This window comes from Echinops telfairi, unplaced genomic scaffold, assembly GCF_000313985.2.
Source record: "Echinops telfairi isolate 266 unplaced genomic scaffold, ASM31398v2 ScPeMD7_2;HRSCAF=8, whole genome shotgun sequence".
In the NCBI taxonomy this organism is placed as follows: domain Eukaryota; kingdom Metazoa; phylum Chordata; class Mammalia; order Afrosoricida; family Tenrecidae; genus Echinops; species Echinops telfairi.
The window spans coordinates 3,749,254-3,762,955 of NW_022103898.1; positions in this window are offsets into that span (position 1 = coordinate 3,749,254).

A 13,702-nucleotide genomic window follows, 5' to 3' on the forward strand; every position below is an offset into this window, starting at 1 on the left:
ACCAAAGAGCTAGATGGCACCTGGCTCCCACCACCAACTGACCTCAAAAGGGTCACCTTGAAAGGTCATGTGGCTCAAAGGCATAAGGGAGTCCAGGCTCTCTGGTCAGACAGAGACTGGTGGGACCCCAAGACTCCTCGGGCACCCCTCAGGCCTGGAACCAAACTCACCTCTGTGTTAGAATCATCGACCATTTAAGATCCAAAGGGCAGCGTCCACCCCAGGACCAAGTTCAGAGGGTCAGAGCAGGAGGACAGGAAACAGGAAACGCGGGGAGGAAGTGGGCTGAGTAATCAATCGCACATTGAGGGGATCACAGGGGCGCGTGGAACCAAACGTGCTGAGTGCAGAGCTGGTCTGGAAAACAAAACGCTTCGCGGTTGGATGCGAATTGTCGAACGTACAACTCGTCACCTGCCCTGTAGACCTTCACCTCCCTCACAACGACAACAAGGGCCAGAGACGCTCCCAAACGAAGTTATTCCACAAAGAAGGCTGGACGTGTGACGACGATAACACCGACCTCTTCGAAAGAGCAGAAGGCCCCGATGAAACAATGAAACCACTTGCATGTATGCAGCCGGACCCTTGGACCCGTGTCTTTTCAACCTTCTGTGGAGCCAAACAAGAATCGAATCTACATGGAAAGCCCTTCTGCGCCACGCCGACGTGGGTGTTGGTCTTGAGGGAGAGCCCCGGCCTTCCCAGGGAGCACCAGGTTGGCATGAGGACCCGCTGACATGACGGTTATCCAGAGCTGCATGTGTGCCAGCCACTTTCTTGGTTCCCAAATGAACACAGCCGGCCCGTCATTTCCAGGGAAGCGACTGATGGTTGTTCCCAATAAGAAATGTGAGCTTTGCGTGAAAACTGGAAATTGCAAAAACTTGCGACAACTACCGAGAGGTTGGCAGTGGCCCCAAGTTCCACATCCATCCCCCCACCCTCACGCCCTCTCCAGCCCATCGGTAGGGGGATGTTAGGAACTGTAACATGTTTGGTGTTGTGTCGTGTCGTGTGTCTCCCTTGAGAGAGCTGCCACACTCGGGGTCATTTCCCACGGGGGCGCTGTCATGGAATCACAGGATCCGCTGCGTGAATGAGCTTGGCTGCAGCAGCCTGGCGCAGACGAGCCTCTGAAAGTGAGGATGCTCAGACTCCACAATGCCGCCTGCCGTTTAAAAAACCACGCCGTCTCACATTTCGGCATCATGGCAAAAATTCCCAGTTACCTACAAAGAAAATACCCCTCCCTTCCCCCATCACGCCTCGCTGTTCAACCTGATTTTCTCCAGCACTCAAACGAGCAGCACATCGCAGTAGAGCAGAGGCAGAAGCCGCGGCCAGAGTGTCTTCCGGAGCCTGAAAAACAGGGTGATGAACGGGGTCCCCTCCCTTCACAGAAGAAAAGGTGTTGTCAACCCCAACCCTGGACCTGTGGTTGAAGAGCAAGTCCGGATCCCTGCTGACATCGATTTTGTCTTCGTTTCCTGTCTTTGTGAGGACCTTTCATGTTCTCCATGTGTGACACCCTCGGTGTCCTCCCACAAACCATCAGGCTTTGACCCGTGGGGTTCAATGCATCAAGCCTCCCCTTCAGATGGTCTCCACATTGGGGTGGATACACTCAAAGTGAACTTGTTTGTGTTTCCTTTAAGCTTCAACTTGATCTTGCAGATGAGCAATTGGCGATCTGTTCCACAGTCCCTCCCAGCCTTCTGTTGACTGATGACGCTGAGCTTCTCTATCATCTCTTCCCAGAGAGGTGGTCTGCCTGGGTTCCTGTGGATGCCATCTGGTGAGGTCTACCTGCACATTATTGGTAGGTGCCATCAAATCGATTGCAACCCATAGTGACCCTGTGCCGGACAGAAGGAAGCACAGCCCAGTCCTGCAGCACCCTCTCAATGGGTCCTACGCTGAGCTCATCGTTGCCCTTACTGCGCCAATGCATCTCCTTCCGGGCTCTCCTCTCCTCACGGCCCCTCTGCTTTACCAAGCAGGAGGTCCTTCTCCAGGGGGGTCTCTCCTGACAGCATGTCTGTCAGACAAAGCCTCGCCAGACTTGCCTCTAAGGAGCACTCTGGCAGTACTCCTCCTGAGACAGATTTGCTTGTCCTTTGGCAGTCTGCGGGGCTTTTGATCTTCTTCTCCAGCAGCGCCATTCAAATGCCCCGATTCTTCTTCCATCGTCCTTATTAAAATCCAGCTTTCGTAAGCTTATAAGGGAAATGAGAATGTCCTGGCTTGGGTCAGACACCCCTTAGTCCTCAAAGTAACATCCTGGCTTTTCAGCAGTCTAAAGAAGTCTTGTGCAGCAGATTTGCCCAATGCAACTATCTTTTGATCTCGTGACTGCTGGTCCCATGAACATTGATGATGGATCCAAACAAGACAAAAGCATTGACAACTGCAATCTTTGCTCCATCTATCATCACCCTACCTATCCGCCCAGTTGTGAGGATTTGGGTCTTCTTGACATTGAGTTGTCATCCATATCGAGTACTGAAATCCCTGACCTGCATCAGCAAGGGCTTCAAATCCTGCTCACTTTCTTTTTTTTTCCTCCTCTCTTTCAGCAAGCAAGGTCTCCACATGCAAAGTCACCATGTATGTTGTTGAGAAGAGCTATTTGTAATGCACATGCTGCTGGTCTGGCAAACTTCTATCAAGTGGGTTTCCGCCATCCAGGCTGTATTTTCCCATGACGGATCCTCCTTTTGTGTGTCCAACTTTCTCATTCCCCAAGCCCGTAATTACCACTATATCGTGATCGCGTGTTTGAGCAGTTTCAGGCTGCAGAAGTTGGCAGAAACCATCACTAGCAAGACAAGAAAGACAGAAAAGACCAAAATGAATGCCACAAGAGGCTCTGGGACATCTCTTGCCTGTAGAGTCACTCAAGGGACCAGAAGAGATGATGAAGCCACGGAGCTGGAGAGGACATTTCAGAGGGCCGCCAGAGAAGACAAGGGGAATCATTGGACTGAAATCTGCAAAGACCTGGGGTTAGAAACCAGATGGAAGACCATTCCTCAGCATTCCTTAAGCTCAAAGAACTGAAGGCAAAATGCAAGCCTCGGGCTGCAACAGTAAGGAATTCGATGGGTAAAATATGGAGTGATTTGGGAAATATCAAAAGAAGATGGAGGGAATGCACAGTCTTTATACCAAAAAAAAAGAATTGGTTAACATCCAACCATTTCAGGAGGTAGAAGATGATCAAGGACCAGTGGTATCAAAGGAAGAAATTCAACCTGCTTTGAAGGCCTTGGCAGAAAGCGAGGCTTCAGGAATTGGTGGAATCCCAATGGAAAATGTCCCAGCAACTGGATGCAGCAGTCAAAGTACTCACTTGTTGCTGCAAAGATATTTGGAAGACAGCTACCTGCCAATGGACAGGAAGAGATTCGTGTTTGTTCCCATTTCAGAGAAAGGGGACCCGACAGGAGTGGGCATTGGCTAACAGCATTGTGCGATAACACACGTACCATTTTGGTTGAAGATGACCCGAGGTGTAGCAGTGCGTCAACAGGGACCTGCTTGAAAGTCAAGCTGGATTCGCGGGAGGACATGGGCTGAAGGAGAGCAGCGCTGACAACAGATGGTCTTGGCGGAAAGCAGAGAAAACCACCAAGACGTCTGCCTGTGTCTTATTGACTGTGCAAAGCCATTTGACTGTGTGGATCAGAACAAGTTAAGGGTACCAGTGAGAGGGATGAGAACTCCAGTATACGGCATGGTGCTCCTGTGGGACCTGTGTGTAGGGGGGAAAAGGTGGTCTTTCCAACAGGCCAAGGGGATAGTAAAGCGTTTACTTTGGACATGTGATCAGAAGGGACCAGGCCCTGAAGAAGGACATGTTGCTTGCTGAAGTAGAGGGTGAGTGAGAAGGAGGAAAGCCTTGGAGCAGGCGGGCGGCCCGGGTGCTGCAACACTGGACGCAAACACGACACATTTGAAAGGATGGCACAAGACAAGGCGAGGCGGGAGTCCACTGTCCAGCGGATCGTGCGGCGTTAGAACCAACTAGAAAAAAAGCAATCCACCTTTGGTCATCATCCCGTTAGGGAATGCTTTGCTTCCTTGTGTTAATGAGACCGTGTGTGTGTGTGTGTGTGTGTGTGTGTGTGTGTGTGTGTGTGTGTCTTAAATCAATCTCTGGGGAGATAGAAAGAAAGAAAGCAGAGATGGGGAGGGAGATCTGAACTCGTGAAGATGCCCAGTGACGAAGGAACAGACAGTGAAGAGACGGGCCCTTCCTCCAGGGAGAGAAAGCCTCCCCACCGCAGATACCTACAGCTGACTTTGCATTCGAGCCTCCTGCAGTGTCAGAAAAGTAATTCCCGTTTATTAAAGTCCCTCCCCCTCAGGCATTTTCGTGGCAGCCACAGTGGGTAATGAAGACAGCCACCTCCTTAAACTTAGTTTTCGTGACTTTGCCAACACAGCTATTTTTCATAAAAACGTTATAATGAACCCACAGCATATTAATCATGCGAACACGTTATAGGTTGATTATTGTGATTCTTAAATTAAATACGATTTTTCCTAATTTCTACATTTTTCTTTTTCATGCAAGCTATATTGCTAGATAAAACAGATACCAACAAAAACCCTTTGAAGTCTTCAGTCATTTCTAAGGGTTTAAAAGACACCCAAAACTTTTGAGCTCTGCTGATCTAAAGCTAATGAGATGACCGGTGCAGACCACACACCTAGAGTTTAAAAGTTATGACCACCACTGAATGGCACACTTAAAAATGGCGACTTTAAGTTTCATGAATTTTGCCTCCGTTATTTAAATCACGTAAAACACCCGGGGCTGCCAAGTCTGATTCCAGATCACAGCAACCCCAGGTGGGTTGGAGGAGAATTATGCTCCATGGAGTTTCCGTTCCTTCTTGTTCTGATAAAAACAGAAAGGGCAGAGCCCCTACCCACGCAGTCATTCCGGTCTGCAGGTACGGTCCTTGCGGGTCGGCGTTGGTTACGACCTGAGAGACCCAGCCCTGCTTCAACCGCAGTCTCACAAGTGGGGGACCAGCAGACAGAAACTCATTCTCGCACAGGTCAGGAGGACAGACGTTGCAAGTCAGGGAGGGAAACGGCCGGCCAGCACAAGGGCCGCAGAGGCTTGAGAGATCATCCACCCAGCTCCCATCACACGCCTCACCACGGAGAAGCAGCTCCAGCCATCTCGCCGGCCAGGGCTGCCTGCGTGGTCCAAATGCAGCAGGCTCGTCCTTCCGTTAGCAATCTCATCTGGCCTGTGCATGGCGCGGTCACTGTCCGCATGGCCCTTCCGAGAAGGAAAGTTCCCCACCTCAGCCCCAGGGGCACGTTTTCCTGCCCTGGGGCTGCTCTGGAGGGAGGGCCTTTCTCTCTGACCTTCTGCTCCAGGTCCTGCTGGGTGGCGGTGACCTCACCCTGCCTCCCTCCCTTGCTTGTTCAATTCTTTTCACTCAAAGGCTCACGTCTGGGGACACCACAGCTGAATGGCACAACCGTCCACCCAGACGATGCTGTGCTTCCTCCTTTGCTAAGAAGCGACTGAGACGCTCAGGAGCGGCCACCTAAGGCATAGCTGCCGGTCTCTCCCCACTCAGAGTGCAGAAGAATGATGAAAGTCAAAGATGCTGGAAACAACGACTGCAGTGCGCAATGGGCCTGACTGACGGACTGACTAACTAACTGGCCCATCGGCCCCCACCACAACCTGAAAGCAGAGGGCTACCAACTCTCGGAAATGGATCGTATTGGAACATCCTGCATAGAGTGGCGGGAGAGGGCGTGTAGAGCATCACAACATCATTTTTTAAAGTCCTGCTCGCAGGTCGAGCGCAGGTTCATGGAACCCCCCAAGACTATGGCCTTCAGACACCTCTCAGGTCGGAGATGCATTTACTTCCCTGGCACAAATCTCAGCTAAACAACAGACCAGTCTATAAGGTGAACAAGACCTGAGGGAGGTGTGCAGTGTGTGGAACAAATGACCACTTTGCAATCAAAGGGACAGAACTGACCCAAGGTCAGAGTTCAGAAGGCAGGAAGGATTCGGAAAGGAGCAGTAATGGGAATGGGAAACGTGCAGAGGGTTGGAAGCACCAGCCCCGCAGTGAGCGAGCTGCAGAGCGAGTTGACCGTTGGTACCACCCAGGGTGCCTCGTGGGGATGCACTAAGAAGGAATGAGTGAAACCACTGGCCTTGGGTCATTCCAAGTCCCAAAGACCCAAGCCGACAGAGCAGGCCCACTCCTTAAGGTTTCTGAGCCTCTGAACCTGCACAGGTGCAGACAACTTTGTCTCTCTCCCCGAGAAGGGCTGGTGGGTTTGAACCACCAGCCTGGAGCCTAGCAGCCCAGTGCCTCAGCCACAGCGCCACCCGGTCCCCTTAGAGTAAAGATAGAAACCCATTGAAAAACGACGGGCAATCGTATTTTGAACAGTAGCTGGGGGTAAACAAAAAAAGAAAGAGGGGTAAGCCAAAGGCCTTCCTTACGTCTTACACAAACATAATCTCTAGGTATAGCAAAGATTTATTGTAAACAATGGATCCCACAAAGCTATAGGAGCCCTCGTGGCATAAAGGTTACACATAGGGCTGCTAACTGCAAGGTCTAAAGTTCTAAACCACCCGCTGCTCCTCAGGAGCAAGACAGGGCTTCCTACTTTTTTTTTTTAATCATTTTATTAGGGGCTCGCACAACTCTTATCACAATCCATACACACATCAATTGTGTCAAGCGCATTTGTAGTCTCAGAAACTCAAAGGGGACAGGTCTACCCTGCCCTGTCGGGTCACCAGGAGTCGGCATCAACTAGATGGCAGTCAGTTTGGTCTGGGTTTGGGTAGAAGTACGATCAGGAGACTAAGGGAATTAATCTGTGTGTCTCGGAAGACTAGGCCTCCTGAGCACACTAAGGCACACATACAAACACGCACACGCACACTCATACGTTTGAACACCTTTGCACACCCACACACTTAGACATATGCACTTAACACACATGCTCTCACACAACTACACATACCCATACATACATGCGCAGAAAAAAATTGGGAAATCTTGGCTGTCGAAACATGTCAGCAGTTATGTAGCTGAAAAAATTCAAAGAAGGCCAAAGACTAGGAAAGTAGGTGAACTTCTCACAGCAGAAAGAACCAGTAGATAAGGAGCGTCTCCCGATCAAAGACTCTCCCCAGCCAAAGGGGGGAACGGGTCCAAGGTAATGAGCTACCAGGTCCCAGAGGCAGCGTGTGAAGAGGCCCAACCTGGCGCCGAGCGGGGGAGACAAAGGCACCTGACCTCCCGTATTGGCGAAGGTCAAAACCGTGGTGGGGACCACGTCCGAAGTCGTGAGGAGACCCAGGCTGCTCTGGGCTGAGGCTGGAGCAGGGTCCCAAGGTCTGACTGTCTGGGTCTGAGTGCCCGTTTCTCACTTCCTCAACATGCTGAAGAATGTCATCTTGCTGAGCCTCGTTCTCCTGGTCTGGAAGGACTTTCTTGAGGATCACGTGACCCACATTGGGCGAATGTTTATCCAAATGTGCTCGGTAGAAAGGACACGCCGGCTGCTGTCGCTAGGTGACCTTGAGCAGTTCCCATGCATGGCCAACACCCCAGTACAAAAAGCACTGGCCCGGGCCCCCAGCCTGCACCACCCTGGCCACCCTCACTGTATTTGACCCCATTGCTGCAGCCTCTGCGTCAATCCGTGCCCTTGTGGGTCTTCTTTGTGCTGGCCCATCCCTCAGGAGACATACGAGGGCCCTGTGTGTTGCTGTGATGCTGGAAGCTAAGCCAACAGTGGCTCGTGTAGCAGCAGGGTTTGCCCTTGCTGACCCTGGTGGGACAGGGGTCAGTGGAGCGTCCAGACCAGGCCGGACCGGGGGGAAGGACATGTCAGTCCACTTCTGAAAAAATGAGCCAGGAAAAACGTTAGGAAGAGCTACAGAAGGTGGGATGTCCGATGCAATAAAGGCATTGCCGGTGAGAATGCAAGTCAGCCCAAGTTCCATACACACTGGACTACGTTGGGAGAGACAGGCCCACGGTTCCACTTCCAGAAGCTGGAAGCGGCAGATACCCTCTCATGGGCAAAGCATGTAGAGAACGCATTCATAGCGCACTGTTTGGTTGTGAAAGGCAGGAATGGGGTGGAAATTATGGCACACCCGTGGGAGGAAAACTGAGTGTGAAGAAGATCGGGCCAGAAGATCCAAGAAGGGCACAAGGGCCGGAGAAGCAACAGGAACAGAGGCGGCAGCTGCTGCTGTTGGGTACAGTGATGGTTAGAGTTCACGTCAACTAGACATACCCGGATGAAGGTAGGGATTGAGCCCATCCTATGAATCAGGTCACAGTCTGATGACACATCCCAGGGGAGGCGGCGACTTTTGATGTAAGAGAGAGACCCCAGGTAGGGCAGAGCTCGCTCGGCATCTGTTTCATTGATCTCTTGTTATCTCGCCTGCTGATCCCAGGAGGCATCAACAGACAGTGGGCCTTGGGTGCGTTTGCCTCTGTCTCCACCAGCCTGTGGCCCTCCCGCTTCATCATCCTGCTTCCTGTTTGTCAGTTTCCGCAGCAACCTGAGTCAGAGGGGGCTTCCGCTTACATCAGACCTACAGATTCACCTACAGAAGTGTGTGAGCCATTTCTTGATGTCAATCTCTTCCTCCGGGAAACCTGCGAGGGGCACTGGTCATGCCTCTGTGGAGAGCCCACCCTCACGCAGGGGCCAGGGGGCTGGTTTTGACATGCAGCATGACAGAACACCCCGCGTCCTGCGCCATCCTCACAGGCCCGGCCCTCTCGGAGCCCTGACAGCCGCCTCTGTGCCCATAGATCCATCTCGTCGAGGGTCTTCCTCGTTGTCGCTGCCCCGCTACTTTGTCAAGCACGATGTCCTTCCCCGGGGCCTGGCCTCTCCTGACAACACGTCCAGACACGTGGGATGGCGCCTCATCCCCCTTGCTGCTGAGGGGCACTCTGGCTGTCCCTCGTCCACGACAGATTCGTCGGCTCTTCTGACAGTCAGTGGTCTGTTCTACATGCGTCCTCAACCCCAGGATCCCCGGGCACCCGTTCTTCAAACCCCAAGATGACACCACTTACCAGGCATGGAGAGGTACCCATAGAGGTGTCTGCTGCCTTGGTTTCGTGGGCAAAATTAGTTGATTCCATCTCCTGGTGTGTGCGGGTGTCTGAGTGTGCAGTGAGTGTGTGGGTGTGTGGGTGTGTCTCAGAGCAAGCCTCCTCCATAAGGCTCGCATGGCTGTGACTTTTCAGAAGCGAATAGGCAGATCCTTCTTCCAAGGTGGATTCGAACCATCTGCCTTTCAGTTCAAGGCCGGGGGCGCACTGATTTGTCCCACCCACGTGCAGCTTCACCTGGTGATGTGTTGAACTCACAGTGACGTGGGGAAACGTTTCTCAGACATTCTAGGAACTTCGCTGAGCAAGCACCATGAATTTTTAAATTGAAAAACCTCAGAGGTTGCTGTTGCTGGCCCAGATGGTCTCAAGGAATAGACCCCTCCAGGGCTGAATCCAGAGCCTAGCTCATTGAAAAGTGTCCCACTTGGTTGTCTAACAATATGGAACCTTGAATCCAACGAAGCAGCGGGGTCTTAGGAAACACCACAGGCCAGCCCCACTGTGAACAGAGACACAGAGCCCCCTGTGCGTGGTTTCCTGGGGGACAGCGGGCGGCAGGGCTGGACTGGTCCTGGGAGAAGGCGTGGGCATGCAGGGGAGGAGCAGGGGCCATCTGCACCTAGGTACAAGTGCAGGTGATGGGACCGGGGCTGAGGGGATACAACAGGACCGTGTCCAGCAGAGGACAGGAAGGGCTGGCTGAGCCAAGGAGGCTGGACTGAGGTCAGACGTGGAGCTAACCAGAGAAGGGTGTGGTCCACTCCAGCAGAGGACCGGGCCAGGGCAGAACAGGGGAGGGCCCAGGGCCCCTGGCTAGTGTGGAGTGGCTCAACTCCGGCGAGCCCGTCCTGTGGTGGCTGCAGGATGGCTGGGGTGAATGAGGCCCTTGTGGTGGCTGCTGGACCATCCATCTCCTGGGGGGTCTCCTTCATTTTCACTGACCTTCCACCGGCCTCAGGCCACAGGATGGCCTGGCCGAGTGGCTGTTCTTTGGTGAAGAGTGGGAGGAAGTGAGCCTGAGGCCCTGTGCTCCTGGGAGGGGCTGAGTAGGGAGTCTGAGCCCAGAGGGGCGTGCGGGGAGGCAAAGAAACCACAGGAGGCCCTCCAAAGGAGATGTGAGTGTGCCTGGGCGTGCCGATGTGTGTGCCCATGTGTGTAGGGCTGTGTTTCAGTGTGTGTCTGTGTGTAGGGGTGTCTGTCTGCACAGAGGTGCGGAGGGGTACGTGTGTACGATGTGTGCACAGGGGTGTGTTTATGTGTGGTTGAGTGTGTCTGCCTACAGAGTGTGTGTAGGTGAGTGTGTCTGTGTGTGGGACTGTGTGTGTGTATAGGGTGTGGTAGGGGTATAGGGCTGTGTGGAATTGAGCAGGTCTGTGTGCAGGCTGTGTGTGTAGGTGAGTGTGTGTGCAGGGAGTTTGTCTGTGTGAGGCTGTGTGTGTAGGGTGTGTGGTGGGGGTGTAGGGCTGTGTGTAGGGTGCGTGGCGGTGGTACAGGGTGCACGGTGGGGGTGTAGGGCGGTGTTTGTGTATTGGGAGGATGCTGGGGGCGGGAGAACACGAGTGGCAGGGTCAGAATTCACAGACTTGACAGAGATGGAGAAACGGGGGAGGCCAGGGCGGCTCCAGGGGCAGGTGCTGAGGGCCCAGGAGAGAGATGATGGTGGTCTGACTGTGGAAGCTATCCCAGGGCTGAGTGGCATCACGGGTGATGCCACGTCAGGACCTCGGCAGACAGGCAGAGCGGACCCAGAGAGAGGCAGGCAGTATGGCCTAGAGAAGGTGCTGGGCTTCCATCCTGTGGGTGGGACCACGGTGAAGACGCTCATGGAGGAGCCTGTGCCGGCATGGGGGGCGGTGGGGGGGAGAAGGGGCAGGGGGGGGAGGGGCAGCAAACGGAGTGAGGGTCTGGGGTCATGTTGAGCTGAGGAGCCTCTGGTGTGTCCACCCTTGGGTGGGGGCGAGCAGGCGAGTACTCAGGACAGACGCAGGGCAGGCTGTGACTGGAGGCCCACTTTGGGGACTACACGCATTTAGCACAGAAACCATCGGCCAAGTGAGATGTGCGTGGACACAGGGATTCAGAAGGGGCCTGGGACTCGGTAGGGAGGGGCTTGGGACGATGCAATTGTACAGGTAGAGGGAGATGAGCCCGTAGGTGCCAGGCCAGGGCTGCCGGGTGCTTGGCAGAGAAACCCAGAGGCAGGCCTGGGGCTTAATGGACGTGGAAGAGGACGTTCCTCTTTGGAAGAGAAATATCCAAAGCCCCGGGAGCTGGATGAATACGGCTCGAGCAGGAAGCTGGCAGGGAAGCTAAGCAGGCAAATCAGAGGGTGATGGGGCCTTGGTGGGACCCTCCACCACAGCCCGGTGTGGCAAGTAGTCCACGTCATGTATGGTCAGTGAGAGCAATTGTTCCAAAGAGGCTGAGATGCCCCCACCCAGGGGGCAGGGAGGGCTCCTCCTATGAGTTAGAGCAGACGGTGCAGTGACAGAGCCCTGGGCTTTTGCGGAGTTACGGCGAAAGCCATCTACACCGCTCCCCTGGCCGGTTTGGCCGCAGCTTCACGTCACAAAGGCAAAGGTATCAGCCGTGACAGAAACTGCACGGCTCCAAACGCGCCGAATATTTACTGCCTGGCCTTTTGCTGCACGAGGTTTCTGACCTTCGGGAGAGAGAGAAGCCTGGTGGCAGCTCCAGGGCCACTTCATCAGACACGGAGGGGGAAATAGACAGGAAAAGTGGCTCTGTGGGGCAGCCGAATCCTCTAAATCACAGCTTGCCCATGACCTGGTGGTCAGCTAATCCCTGATGAAACGGGATTAATTCGGGAAACCGAAGCGCATGGTAAATTTCTAATTAGCACCCACAGAGAGATTTCAAAAGGATAGATCACAGCCACAAAATAGGAGCCGGACAGTTTTCTCTTTCTTTCTTTTGTTTTTGAAAGTAGAGGATTAGAGAACAAAAGAGGGTTCTTGAAATTGAAACTTGATTACTGAAAGACCGAGCCTCCGTGGATGCTCGGAATCACACACCGAGACCCAGTGGTGGCTTAGAGGCAGATCCACGGACTGAGAGCAATGGACATTCTGAGCATGGGGTCAAGGACACACGCAGCAGGCACCAAGGAGAGGCGCTACTCTCCCCACGGGGCGCGGGGGTTGTGCAGAGGGAAGTCATTAAAGAAATGAGAGATGAAAACTTCCTCTTCACTGGGAACGAATTGGGCCCTCAGATCCTAGGGCAGACTTAGAAGGGATCATAGGGAAGCGTGGCTTCCATACTGGTAAGCACTTGACTCGACGTTCGGGGCAGGGGAGGGGAGATAGAAGGAATGGAAATCCCCCTCCCGTTGATCCTCTTCAACTATAACGCAGAAACCCTGGAAGGCAATGCTTGCATACCAGCTACAAAGCTCCGAGGATTCTGGACTTCACACCTGCACAGAACTCCTCAGCCATGCTGTTCCATGGTGCCTCATTACCTGGTGCTGCTGCAAGAGAACCAGCACCTGGGCACGGTGTAGCCCATGAGGGTATCTCTCACAGTGTAAGGGGCTGGGGCTCTGAGTGCAGGGCTCCTGCTCCAGGGCATGACTGTCGTCAATCTTGCCCTTGTGTTCTGAGAGGTTCTAAGCGCACGCATCCCAGGTACACCGGAGGCGCTCCACTCTGCTCTTTTTCTTGTTGGTAGTCAGGTCCATCTCTCTCCGCTCACTTGTTTAGCCCTTGTATATCGCCTTGGGCCAATCGGCTGCGAGCCCTCTCCAGAGTGCTGGAAGGCGAAGGTGTTGCCTTGAGGATGAAGGTGTACCCGACCCAAGCCCTGATGGTTCTCAGTCCCTCCTGTGCACGAACGAGCAAATCGGACATGGAACAGATGCATCTGAATCGTGGTGCTGGCAGAGACTGTTGGAAGCACCCTGGACAGTCAAGAGGACAAACACCTCTGCCTTGGGAGAAGTACAGCCAGAAGGCTCCCTAGAGGCGTGGATGGAGAGACTTTGTCATCTCGTGTACCTTGGACATATTGTTGGGAGAGACCAGTCCCTGGAGAAGGACACCGTGCTTGGTAACGTAGGAGGGCATCTCACAAGAGGAAGGTCCTCGATGAGATGGATGGACACGGGGATGGACAATGGGGACCATGGTGAGGATGGGCACTGTCTCCTTCTGTTTTGCATGGGGCCCCTCGGGGTCGTAATCACTCAGTGGCAGCGAACAAAGCAATCACAACAGATCGCAAAGAAGACGGACTCAACACACAACCTAATCTTGTAGATGGTATTCTGTCTCCTTAACATGATTGCCATTAATCAATTATGCTGCACCATATCATAGAGGTGAGGATTGACAACACATGGGATAATCACATCAGAATGCAACATGGAGGCTAATGACACAAGACTGAGCATCCAGGCCCAGCCAAATTGATACATATCTTTGGAGGGACACAATTCAATCTATAACACAGTGGAAACTTTGATACCTATTTTTCAAGGGCTCAGGGAACATGCTGCACATTTTCCCTTCTTGGGG